At 30.2% G+C, this 14,758-nt stretch overlaps 1 long non-coding RNA gene across 1 annotated transcript; it reads left to right on the top strand.

Moving 5' to 3' along the window:
* Positions 1-4,193: 4,193 nt before the first annotated feature.
* On the top strand, positions 4,194-5,455 carry LOC146532923 (uncharacterized). The gene is made up of 2 exons (XR_014878656.1): positions 4,194-4,810; positions 5,332-5,455. It is a non-coding gene; the product is annotated as an uncharacterized LOC146532923 (long non-coding RNA).
* The last annotated feature ends 9,303 nt before the right edge of the window (positions 5,456-14,758 follow it).

The following is a 14,758-nucleotide window of genomic DNA, read 5'->3' as shown; positions in this document are numbered from 1 at the left end:
TTGGCCCTACTCTAGAAAAAAAATATTAACAATCCTCGCTCTGGAGAGGCATCGTGCAGAGTTAAGTTACGCTGCTCACAATAAGTTTAAGCGGGAAACAGAGAACCTACTCTGCTGTGTGCGGGGCGGAATGTGAAGCCAAATGGAGAAATAAAACTTTATATTATGACACGTTACTCTACTTTTCGCCAAAATTTGAGACATTTAAAGCTGAATGGTGATAAAAATGTGGGTACTTAATTAATATTAATTTCAATTAAAAGCAACATATTTTGAATAACAGATACAATTTAAACTAATTTTACAAAAATGTTAGATATAATCGATTTATAATTTTTAACCAATTTACGTAATATCACGTAACCTTTTAAATCAATAAAATGTTTTCAACTGACACTAACTCCTATGAACACATTATTAGAGCATTTAGAGGTCGTGTATAAGTATAGCGTGGGCGCTAAATCGATTGAATGTACCATTTTTGGACATAATTTAGAAATTTCATAGTAATAATTTGATTTATATTGCTTAAAGTGATATCATAGATGTTATTACCTACGCTTATGTCGGGCAAATGCATTTAAATATTGTAAGAAGAAAGTAATAGCCAAAAATATTTCTTGCTTAATTTTTTTAATATGATTGTTCAATGTTATTAGGCTTTTTTATTTATATTTAAAAATGAAAACCATTACTATTATATTTTATAATAAAATTCACTAAATAATTTAACATTAACGTAATGTAAACAACTCTATTGCATGTTTATTTAAAAACATAATATATTTTCTTTCTTAGACAAACAAATTACGATGTTTTTCAAAATTTTGGTGGCGGAATTCAACGGAAGGAAAATATTAAATCTTTCATTTCCTTGTAAAGTTCACAAAGGTAATATTTTGAATGTAATTTGCTCTTTTAAGAAAATAAAAAAATAATTCATAAATAAAAAAACACCTACACAATACTTAGGTACATATCCTGTTAGATATTAAATTAAAATTCTTCTTATCAATAACAATTAAGTAAAACAAAACCATTTTAGTTATAAGGTAAATCCTATTGTAAAATATTATAAATCAATTTTAAATCATTTTATGATATTTAATAATTTTAAATCATTTTAGTATTATTACTCGGCAAATGAGTTGAGAAATCTAAGTTTGCGGGCGTCGGACCACATAGTGAACTTATAAGTGTTCCGTGTTTTCCATTTGAGATACGGAACCCTAAGAATTAACATAACGGATATAATCCAGTGCATCTAGAGACTCACAGAGGTACGAGTTCAAATCCCGTTGAATTTATTAAATAGAATTTAATAAACGATTAGTTTATCTAATTCGTTTAAACAACCTTCGGCCTTGCTTCCGGTAAGGTCGTCAGTGTGACCTCTTCGTGTACTGGTAACAAATTTATTCTTCGCGTTGTTCGAATGTTTGTGATCGTAAATGTGAAGTGATGACATCTCGTTTGGTATGTTATTTTGTAACCGTTCGATATATGTATATGGAAGTATAAATACAAATTTAAATATTAATAAATTGATGTATATACGAGTTTTTTTTTATTTAAGTACGACAAAATAGGTACCTTAATTGTACCTTAATAGGTACATAATACTATAAACATTAATTATTGTTAATGAATTTAATAAATGTTATATAAATGTTACATATTTTTAAAATATTTGAATTAGATTTTATTTATAAATTTTTAGTTTTTCTTAAATGTTAAAATAAATTATTTTGCCTTTGTTAAATTTAAATTGTTTATTACTTAATTTATTATATTTGTATATTGTAATAACTTACCTCACTATCACCTAACCGTCACATTTACAATCATACGCTTCTGCCACTTATAGAGTGTCAAGTTATGAGACACAATGAGAGAGAAGATACTAATAGTTTAGATAAGAAAAAAAAAGTTAAAAGTTATTATTATTTAAATTATCTAATGTTATGAGAATAGTGTACAAATTATTTACTTGTTTGAGTTCGACCTATTTCGCAATGTATCCCACTGATATGAATAATTATACAGATATTAATGTTAAATTTAAAGACTTCAAGGTTTTACAATATCATCGTTTTATTTTAGTTGTATTTTATAAAATATAAATTAAATAAATTATTTTTATATGTTTTTTTTTGTGTTATGCTAAATATTTAGGATCAATTTATAATTTATTTTTGTTAAACGATTTCTAATAGCTTAAGTTAATATCGCGACAGATATATAGAGTGTTTTGGTCTTCACCGCTTTAAATGAAATCACTACTCTATAAAAGCCTAATACAATTAAAATGAAAGAGATTTTGCCAAAAATTAAAAAAAATGTTTTTTTCAAACCAAATAAATAATAATATTATCGCTGTAAAATAAAACGCCACTTATTGCTTTTGTTATTATGCACAGTGCTTACAACCTAACGTCACGCTTAATTAAGCTAAACCGAAAAAAGAATATTACATATATATTACACAGAGTACAGAATTAAAATCAAACCTACAATAATGGCGCACAGCATGGGAAACGATGGCACCGAATCGTATATATCAAGTTTTTAACATACAAATTGATATAAGCAGTCGTTAAAGTGCTGAATTTGACACATTTAAATTTATGTAACCGATGATCTTGACGATATTTTATGACAATTTAATAGGCTCATACTATACATAGAAATAATAAATTTAATATAATACTTTATAATTTTTCCTTTATCAGTGTAGGCAGAGGAAACTTAAAGTTGAGACACTCCATTCTCCATGTACCAATCAATTTTCGAGATAATCAAAGTCTTACCAGAGTGCTAAGTATAGTATAGTTTAAGGCAGCAGATTTTGGTTACTTAACTTCTGCAATCTACAGTACAGCCTACACATTTTATTAGAGAAAAGAGAGGGAACTCGTTTCCTGACTCAGTTCCTTCTGGCAGGGAGGAGCCATTCGTAGCGCAGGGTCACAAGCGTGGGACTGTAAATGCGACAGGTTATGGGGTCGATCCCCACTGGAGAAAATGAAATATTTAATTTAATGAAATTTTAATTTTCCCCGCTTTGGTACTTCCGCCATTCAAAAAGTATCTTTAATGGGAACGGAGTGTCTTAAAATTAGGTTCCTTGGAAAATATATTAGCCTCTTGCAAAATAATAAAATTAAAGGAAAAATGTGCGACCGGTGAATGAAGAATATTTTTTATTCCAATTTCAGTAAGATATAAAAGTAAGTATTAAACCCAGAACCAACGTTCATTTATTGGACCACTGCACCAGGATGGCCCGAGCAATTAACATTTATAATATTCTTATTTCCTAACACATACATACGCACTTTACTCCATACATGGTAAAAGAATGTCCTACCCATTATCAGTACTGTATCCAGCTTATCATAATCACGAATGTAAATGTTGCAACAAGCGTAGGCATTAAATACATAAATTATTAAGTAATTTAAATGATTAATGTAACATTAAATTCTTAACGACGATGGTTGTGGGTTTGATTTCCACTTAAGGACATGTTTTACTTTGTGGAAAATAAGGTGCTATATAACTCAGTTTTCCGGAGCATTGGATACATATACTACATACACTATATATTGATGGAAAAGGGAAAATAAAAAAAATATTTTGTACAATCTCATATTTTCGATGATTATTAGGTTGAATTATTATTGGATTATTTTCACTCGATTGTAGAAATATAAGGTATCGTTGATTTCTTAATAATTGTAGTAATAATATAATCCTATATTATAACCATATATAAGAGGAATTGGTTTGTTTTTTCTTGCCCTAGCCAATAAATGCGGGATAAAGAGTGCTAGCTAAAGCTGAAAAAAAATCAGAAGTTCATCCTATTTCATTAATTAATTTTATTTTCCTATTATATTATATATATATACATTTATATTTAATCAGGGTCTAAGTCTATATATAAATGAATATAGCCTAGAATTAATGAAAGACCAGTTTTTCTATCTAGATTTCCGCGATCCACTCGAGGTTATCGGGTCACAATTGAGCTAGCTTTGTTAAATTTACGATTATTGTACAAGTATTATATATATTATGTATTATATTTAATTTAATAATATATGTATATTTTTATTATTTTTTGTCGCCTTCACGCTCTATCCCGCACACAGAATGGTTAGGCAGAGGGAACATCTATATTAGGGTCATAATCAGAAAAAGTGTCCTTTTTGTGTCTTTTCTTGTCCCGCTACTTTGAATGCGTTTTAAAAATACAATTTTTAAGATAATTTAAATATTTTGCTATTTACGATAAATTTATTTATTAACTTAAAGATTTTTGTAATATTTTAAATGTATTATGGCAAATAATAGTATTTGTTGTTAGTTGCAAAAAACCTTTCAAAATGCTTCCATACAATTTTTCGTGTCCCATTCACCACTTTACTTTTTAAGAATTGATTTGTTACGAATGTTTATGGTTTTATTTGATTTCAGATATGTTTATATTACTTTACTTTATGCATAATATTAAATAGAACTACTTTTATTGATACATTATTTAATAAACAATATATATTAGTTAAGTAAATTTGTCCCAAAATATTGTCTTTTTGTTACTCAGGGCTAGTAACGTACAATTAAATTATGAACGCAATTATTTTGGATGGTGTTTAATATTATTTTTTGTTGTGGCACCATAATTCTAAAAGTCAATGCTGTCGTAGCTACAACCAGTAGTGTACTCGCAGCAGTTGAGGGGTTCAAATGTTTTAGAGGGAATGCATGAAATTACATCTCAGGGTTATAAACGGCTTTTATTTTGGTAAGTATTCTATAATTTCGTTTTCTTGTTTATGTTATTTGCTTCTTTTTACAAAATCTCAAAAAAGAACTTCAGTGCTTGCAGATGCAACACGTGGCTTATGAGCAAATATTTAAAAGGGTTAGAATTTCTCAGATTTCATTCTCAATTTCGTTATATTTTCGTTTACGTAACGAAATTGAGAAAATATGAAGCCTAGTTCACAATTACGGTACCACTGTTTTCTTATATATGTTTATAATAAAATTGTATCGAACCGGTGCTTGTATATGGAAGATATGTATATAAGAAAAAAAAATTGCTGGCATATGAAAAAAACTATTAGTGACTTTTCATAAAGTAAAGTAACCAAAAATAATGATTTTTAAGTTTTTTGCTTGTTTGCTTGTTTGTCTATGTGTTTGTGCACGCTAATCTCAGAAACAGCTGAACCGATTTAGTTAAAAATATTTTTTATTCTGCCTGAAATTAGTTGTGATTTTGTGATTATTATTTTTTGATAAATATTTTTGTATTTTCAGTAAGCGTCATGGCTCCTATGTCAAGTGCTGAAATACATAAAAGATATAGAGAACGTCTTAAAAAGACCAATCCTATTAAATATGAAGATATGCGGAATAAACACTTACAAAGAATTAAACTTAATTCCTGTGATAACGACTCAAATTTTGATATATTTTAAAGTGGATTTAATTAACTTTGTGATCTCTAACTAGAAATATAAGTTTATTACGTTACTAACTAGCATTATTATATTGTTAATATTGTCAGTTTGTTATGTTTTCTTCTTACATTTATAATCTGTTAATTCAACGATTGAATCTTTAAAATTTTAATCTGTGTCTCATTAAATAAAAAAAAACAATATTTTATTCATATAATATCCTTATTTTATTGTGTATAATGCCTTATATCATCAGTTTCGTAACAAACATTATCAGTGTTGTTACTTATCAGTTACGTTACGAATTCGAAAATGTCCACTTTTCTGATTATGACCCATTAACAGATTATTCAAAGAACCCCAAGTAACTCTACCTAAATGTACAGCGGATAATATTCTCGATAAATAGACTACGAGGACAGGATCAAAAGAATTCTTCATTTCAAACACGTAGTCCCTGAGATAAACGTGTTTAAAAAACAAACTTTTCAGCTATATAATATTAGTATAGATACAATGTCAAAATAATAATTTAAAGCCTTTTTTATTTACAGTGTTTCTCAATTTACAAGTATTCTCCTTGAATTGAAGTAAAAAACAAAAATGTCGTGTGTTAATTTTTGTTTGTTATTTGCGTAATAAACTATTAAGCACATTTTAATTATTCGGACAAAATAAATAGCCATTTGGCCGTGATATTTAATAACAAAAAGCGACGAAGCTTTTGATAAATTATCAAATGTTCAAACAATGTGCTTTTCTGTTAAGCAGGGTAGTTAAAGAGAATATAGTGTCAAGACACTAAGTTTTGCACATTCTGTCTGGATTAGAGACTCCATATGGATAAGTGGTGGACCTCACCGCCTTGCCTTATTTTACTGGTACGAGAAAATGAAGTGAACCGGTAACCATCGCATATTGTTTCTTAGTTAATGAATTAGGTGGCATTACGTATGGCGGAGCCCAACGCCGCGAACATGAGCATTATCTTTATTCATATCTAAAATAAACATTTTACATTTCCCCATAATTTTCATTTGATCGGATAAAATAAAGTGCGGCGTTGCATACCCCAATTCAAAATATAATTTCTCGTATTCTTAGTGAAAGCGGAGAACAGAGTGTATTGACACTTAATAATTTCTTCAAGAATTACCCTAGGATGGATTGCAGGAGCTGCGTAGAAATTAATGAGGTGGAATTTATATAACTACAAATTCCACCATCCCTTCACTTAGACACGTGTAAATGTATAATTAAATAAAGGATATTGTTACAACGTGGGTGTTAAAAGTATTTAAACGATGTTCATAATTATTGCTTGCTTCTGGCTATTATTGTATATTAATAGAGTTACTTATGTATTGTATTAGATCCTGTACTGTACTGATATTGTATCTGTCACTAAGATATACATGTATTATAGTCCAAGATCCCAGAGCCGCCAGACCTACGTCATTTTAGCAAAGCTGAAATTTTGAGGAGAATTTTGAGGTGAAATTTTAGACTAATAGTCTAATACGTAGTTAAAACAGTATGCCTACTTACTAATTTGACATTTTATAAAGAAACAAAATGAATCTACGACCCCCAAAATATCATTTAAATTAACGTTACTGAGCTATAGCTTACTAAAAACAGGTTAAAAATAAATATATTTGCTTATTAATTCATAGAATGCAATGTCAAATATCGATATCATAACCATTTAGACCTTAACTCTGTTTGTCTAACACCATGCGGCTCCAGCCTCGAAATATTAATAAAAACTAAAATACTGTACTTATAAACATCGTTTCTTGTAAACTTCATTTACATAACATAATTATTTTTGCTTCACGCTGTATCACGCATATAGGCAGAGGGAATCTAATGTTAAGGAACGGAGTGTTCCGTTCCTCACGCATCGCCCAATTTCAATTTTGTTGCATGAAGAAATAAAATTGGTTCACGCTCCCGTGCCTAAATCGAACTCACACCTATCGTGCTTAGTCAAACGCTCTGCTGCTGCATCACGACGGAAGGTCTGACGGTCGAACGTATTTTATAATATAAAACGTGGCATTCGCCTTCGTGTATGGATGCAAGCGTCCAATTATAAACGCCACGGTTGTGGGTTAGACTAGGGGCGCGAACCGGACCTCAATTTTGACTCGCTGCGGTCGCAAAATCTCGATTAGTAAAACCATCTACGTAGTCATATCTCTATACGTTTGCAAATTTTCATCTCAATCGGTCAAACCGTTTGGGAGCCTATTGGTGACAAAGAGTGTAAAAAGTATCTAGTAGAGCGCTCCACTCGCTTCGCTCAATTACCACTAGCTAGGTAAAACTAGATTTCTAGGTTGCCTCTGTCTCCTGCTGCGTGATGTGCAGGATACAGTGAAAAGCTAAAAGAAATTTATATTTATTAGTATGACTGTGATACGCTATGGTGGTGGGTTAATTTTTTACTTGGAGACCTTCGGACTACTCGGTAATTTTATATTTTTCATCGAAAAGTTTCTTTTAGTTCTTAATATTTTGAGTTTATATTAATATCATTGGATCACTCTTTCTTGTAATAAAAATATTTCAGAAAAAAAACACATATTTAAAACATACAGTAAAATCGATACCAAAGTAATTTAATATTTTATTTAATAATTTAACGTCGTCGTCTCCGAAGTTCGAGCGATGCGCCCGATATACCCATTTCCAATTATTATTCACATGTACATATTTAACTTGATGGCCCTGAATTTAAACGAATCGTATAAAATTAAGTTTTACAGAGTACGATACGATATTTTACTTTTTACTGGTAAAGTCTATTACAAATTAATAATATTAATAGTTAAAATTTAACGGATAAAAATATATGGAATTAATAATAACTATTAAAATAGTTGACAGTTTCTTAGCACAACTGCCTTGAGAGCCGGTGCTTCAAAAGTGCTTGCAAATGCGCTAGAGCGCTTGGATTGCATGATCCAAGAGGCGCGGGATCGAGTCCCGGTGTGTTCAATTATTATTATTTTTTTCATTGGCATACTATCTAATAGGACTTTAAAAAGTGCTTTAATTAATTTTGGATATTTTTACATTATACATATATTTAAAACATCAAAACAATTTGTCTTAAAGATGACAAAAATTAATGACGAGATCTTAGATAGAGATTATATTACACCTAATTAAAATAGAATTCATAATAACTATGAAATTAGAATAGCATTCAGGCCGTCATATTGTAGAGACAGAGTATCTGACTGTAAACGCGACGGCTGTGGGTTCTATTGTACTCAGAAAAGTTATGAATTTTATTTCCTCGCAATGATAACAAGACAAAGGGCGGCGTTAAATTCCGTCTCTCAAAATAATTCATTCCCCGTGTTAAAAATACTTTACTAAAAAATATCGTTTATAATAACATGCATTTAACACTAAAACATATTGATAACGCATGTATTAAGAGTGATTTAGAAATTATTTAGATCACTACTATTATAATGTTTTAAGTATAACTTTATTTTTTAAAAAAATATTTGGGAACAAAATATGAATAAGTATTAAATTATACATATAATAAATCATTACTGTCAACGGCTATGACTAACTGGTATCTTTAAGTGCCTTATGGCCTAGTATGTGTAATCGCAGCGTTAAGTTCCGCAAGTTCCACTTAACACGCAATGTTTGGACTATAGGCGGTATCAGAGAAGAATTTGTATACACTTGCGTGTTTATTTACAGTATTATTTGTATTTCTTATTGCAAGTAATAAAATCAAATTAAATTAAAAACGCATTTTTTTCTGGACTTTAGCTTTGAACTGATCTTTTGGTACTTTACTTTTCAGTCTTGATTTTTTTTTGGTAAAAATTCTGGGGTGAACACTAGACTATTCTGGGATGGGCAACTAACCCCTACATTGCTATAATCACCTGTGTGAAGCAAAAAATAATAATTCACATTACTATTTCAACACAATTCTTTACTTTGAAAAGTCAAAATCATATACGAATAATATAAGTATATACGTATAAAATATGATGAATTATTAAGATAGCAACTCTCTTGACCTACGACCGCGTGCAAAATGACAGCTTAAAATACTTTATAGATGTAACTTGACACGTTATGACACATTAGTTAAGCCATAGGTCGCACGTTCGATTTTGTGTGAGAAAATTATTATATTGAGGGCGTCGTCGTGGCGCAGAGGCTCAAGTGACGACAATCAGTCGTAAGCACGACGATTGTGTGTTCGATTCCCACTCTTGGGAATGAAATATTTAATATTTTCGTTTCCTCGCTCTGGCAACGAAACATTTCACACGCAGGCCCGTTTAATGCCTCGAGAATTTGACGGAAAGTGGGGAACAGAAGTGTTTTAATGGGAACGGGGTGTCTTAACTCTTAACACAAGATTCCCACTTATAAAGACAAGTTTCTAAAAGAATCTGACGATAAAGTCAGATTTCAAATATGAGTATTTCTTAGTGTTCATATAGATAACACACAAAGATCTTAATAATTGGAAATAATAATCATAATATCAACAACGAATGGTCCCGGATTCGATTCCCGGAAATGACTCTTCAGTCTACACGGATGTATGTCATTGTATTAAAAACGATATCATGGCATTGACGGCATACATTCGTACGTCACTTATACATAGCTTTCCTATTAAAAAACCGGCTTCATCGATACGTCCTTCCTTCAACATTATGATGCGAAGAGTATCTTGAAATTAAATTTATTTATCTTTAGATATTTTTTTAACTACGTATTTTTATATATATTATTTCTATTAGATTTCCTTGTTATAGAACATAGGTAATATGAACAAAAGCGTTTTTAAACGACAAAAAAAGAAGAGGTTTCTCAATTCGAACGTATATACGTTTTTTATGTGTGTTCGCGAATAGCTTCAGGGTTTATGAATCGATTTTGATGATTCTTTATTTATTGGAAAAGAGGTATTTCATGAAAACCAGGACCTGATGATGGCATCCCAGAGAAACTTTCATAATCGTAGGGGCGACTAGTACGTTTGTCAATTTTTATATTAAGTATTTTAAAACACTACAAATAATGAAGGTCTGGAGTCTTTAATGATTAATTTTGAATGTTTTTAACTTTTTATTTTAGTGTTTGAAGTTGGTTTTTTTATTAAAAATTATAAAATATATAATTTTTTGTACATGTCGCTTTAATTATCAACGATAGCCAAAAATTTTATATTGTTGTTATTATTGTTATTACATTATTGTAAATTGCAGAAAAAAGAGCACAAGTATTATATTTTAGAAACATTTGCTTTTATTCCATCCTTTGTTTTACCGTCGACATTGCCCCGAATGGGAATCGATCTATAACAATCATACAAAACGACGTTAAAATTCAAATGAGTTTTTCGTGCTCGTCACTAGCTCTTTTAGCCTAGCCTATTAGAGGTCTATTATAAAATTGTAATATCTTCTTCCTATGATATTGTCTTAATGATTCTAGAACTTTCCGAACTGAGTATCGTCTGTACCTAAAAAAACCAAAAGAAGAAGAAAATTATTCCAAATTCTTCACTACAAGCTATATTTTTGCTTAATACAAACCCATTATGAGTTTGTGTACAAATCATAATATACCTACATACAATACACTCAACAGATACAAATGAAACTTTAATGTACAAGTAAATATTTATTCGTGACCTTACAAACAATTATTAGCAAAATCATAAAACTGTATTCCATCAGCATCATTCTTGCAAAATCCACGTTATGGATGATCTCCAGCTTGGAGTTCATGACATCTTGTGTCCTTTCACGTGCTGCCCGCTGACGATGTAATGATACCTGAGTAATTACTGTGATGGGTTTAGTAGGTATGTCAGTTTACGTATAGGTCTTATACCAGCTATGGAGGCTGATCAAGGGTCCAAATTTGAAATTTCAAACTTAAATGTGTAAAGATTCATATATATTCTTTATTGTTTGAAATATTATAATTAAAGTACAGTAAGAAAATACCATTGAAAATATCTCTAAAAGAGGTTTTTGTTCAGCTAACCTATGTTTACGATGTTTGCATGATAAGAATTTTGAAAAATCTTACCCTAAACAGTTTTATTCTTCAAAGTAGTGCAAGGTTTATTCGTAAATTGGAATAAACTACAACGTACATTAACTTGAAAACGATCAATAAAAATTTAAGAACAATTTTATTGTACTTTTCGTTTACTTTCATTGGTTATAGACGCTATCGTATATTTTTTTAAACTTTGCTAAACCTAAAAATATTTTTGTCAAAATGGACATTTCATATTTAAAAATAGAAAAACTTAGATTAGAAGCAATTGTGTGTTTTTGTCTTGTTACCTACCAGAACAGCGAAGTGAAATTAATTGGCTCCCCTCAGTGGGAATTGAACCCATAACCGTCGCCTCACAGCCAGATGCTAAGTACATAAAGGATTAAAATGCAGCATGCTTCTGAGCTTGTGGTATATTTAAGTGGTCTACTTAAGACTTAAGATCAACCTTGTTCTCGATTTGGCGAAGTGTATGAGAATACTACGAGTATGTACTATGTAATCTACGATATAGTGTTATAAGTGAAGGAGCATTTGCTTAATAACTTTGCATATGTATTTGTTTATTATACATCTGTAATTATGTTTGATTGATAGAGTTCAAAGTTTCTGAGATACAATCTAACTTATTAACGTTTTTGGTTGAGATGAGAAAATAACTATATTACCTAATATTAAAAATACTGAGGTCGTGGTGCAGGGGTAGAAGTGTGTGTTTGTAAACGTGATGGCCGTGAGTTCCATTCCCACTGGGAAGAATGAAATATTTCATATTTTCAATCCTCGCTCTAGTAACGTCGATTCAAATTTCATTCCTCCGAGAGAGAATAGCCTTAATAATATTTTTAAAAAAAATTTCTTATTTTTTTAATAGATTCAGTTTCCACTTTCCGCCGAATTTACCTTTCCTCGACTGAGAAACAAACCCACTACCTCGGTTCGTTTCCAGTCACACACTGGGCCGCTATACCAAGACGTCCTCTTAAAATTAATAACCACGAATATTTCGAAGAACAATATAGCTTTAAATATTGTACGCTTTCCTTGACATTTCACTCGCAGTCAAAAATATAATATTAAACGATCATTAGTAGAGACAGAAGCAGCTCTTAATAAATATAATTTATTAACAATATATCATAATTAGGATATTAATTTGTATAGAAAATTAAATTCTTTACATGTAATATATTATTTTTGTCATATTTAATGTATTTTATTATAAATAAATCAGTTGATGTTGTCAATGCTTTAATTAGATTCAACGGTACTTAGGTGCAATTCAGTACTAAATTTGTTAAGTTTCGGCGTAGGCGTTTGCTCTCAGGTAATCATTTACATTTCCCTATTCTAGTAACACAAAGCAAGGCGTTGAGTTCCGCTCAACAATAAAAGATAACGCCGTGTTTGTTACTAGGGCGAGGAAATAAAAATAATTCATTCCCCATGTGGAAATCGAACCCACAACTATCACCGTTACATCGTTGTCAATATGACGCTGGGTCGCCTTTTCTAATAAATCTAAACAATAATCACTTCTTGTAAGTACTTATAAACTAGTTATCCAATTAGACGAAGTCAGGGACAGTAACTACCATTTAATATGCAAAATATATACAAATATAAAAATGTGTGACCGAACGGGAAACTGGTCAGGTTCACATATTTCGCAATAAGAAAATTTTATGTGGGACTATTGCCCAAATCTTTGCTTGTTTTAGTTTAAGGTGCCTCCGTAGCATTGCAACATACCTAATTCACTATCAATCGACATATCTTAACTAAATATAGTAACAGCCACTCCCATTAATTTTGAAAACTGCTGACGTATAGCTTCTTGATAAGAATCTAAGAATGACTATCGAGACAAAATTTCAAATACTAATTATGTTAGAAATTACCTATGACAAAATAGTTTCCTTACATAAACTAGCTGCCGCTCGTGGGGTAAAATGCACGAAATCGGGTAATATATTATGTATTTTTTAAATCTACATCTCATTTGGTGCAAAAAAGACGTATTTGAAGTTTTCAAAATTTTACAAGAGACGTGACGAATTAAAGTTTGTGGAGCAATTACGTCTTTGTTGCACCAAATGAGCGATATTTGAGTAATTGCATGAATGTTACAGCGATATATGTTTAATTGAACATCAAGTTTCTATAGTATTCTACCTATATACAAATGCTGAATTTATGTATATATATGCTATAATACTTGTAAATAATCACTTTAAAAAATAAAAACATTTTATATCTTCTTCCAATAATTCTAATCTGAATAGAAACTATCTAAAATTTAAATTTAGATGAAATACAAACAAAATTATTTATGTTATGCATTAAACGTCCTTGAACTAATTTCTAGAATTATTTATTTACTGCGCATCTCACTCCCCCACTATTAGGCTGCTTTTTATGAAGCTACATATTTAAAGATATTTTATTTAAAGTAAAATTTTAAAAAATAATTTAAAATTAATTTAATTATATATTTCATTAACTTATCCATATAAAGTGGTGACCTTATAAAAATTACTTATAAATAAGACGATCGACGTTCTTAGTCAAAATAATAGGAGCGTATAAGATGATTAAGATTTCGACATTGTGAAACAAGCTTAGTGAATCATTTGCTATTATTTACTGATAGATAACGATTTGGCTTTACTTGGAAATGTAAATTAATAAGGCCTTATAAAATAATGGGAAATATAAAAAAAATACGATAGTGGTGTCATAAGCGACGTGAGAGGGTATATAAAGGTGATTTTGTTTTCCTTTTTATAGATTCAGTAGGTTGGCCAAGAGAATCTGGGAACCTAATCTTAAAACACTCCATTCCCCATTAAGACATTTCCGTTCTCCACATTTCGCCGAATTCTTGATGCATTGCGTGTTGATTGGCGGAGCTGAAAGCCGAGCTTTGCTTCGTTACCAGAGCAAGGAAATGAAAACAACAATAAATTAAAATATGGTTTTTCATTTGATATTGGAATTGTTGTTTACGATTTTAGATAAATTAAGACAATAATAGATAGATAAATTAAATAAAAAAGATTAAATAATTATTAATTATGATTAATTATTATTATTCATTATTAATTATTATTAATATTAATTAATTAAATAAAAATATTGAAGGCGTCGTGGTGCCGTGGACTAACTTCTGACTGAAAACGCCATGGCTGTGGGTTCGATTGTTC

This window comes from Heliconius melpomene, chromosome 13, assembly GCF_056956725.1.
Source record: "Heliconius melpomene rosina isolate 202511_hmr_F chromosome 13, ASM5695672v1, whole genome shotgun sequence".
In the NCBI taxonomy this organism is placed as follows: Eukaryota; Metazoa; Arthropoda; class Insecta; order Lepidoptera; family Nymphalidae; genus Heliconius; species Heliconius melpomene.
Note: the sequence above shows the minus strand (reverse complement) of the source record. Positions and strands in the feature narration are given on the sequence as shown.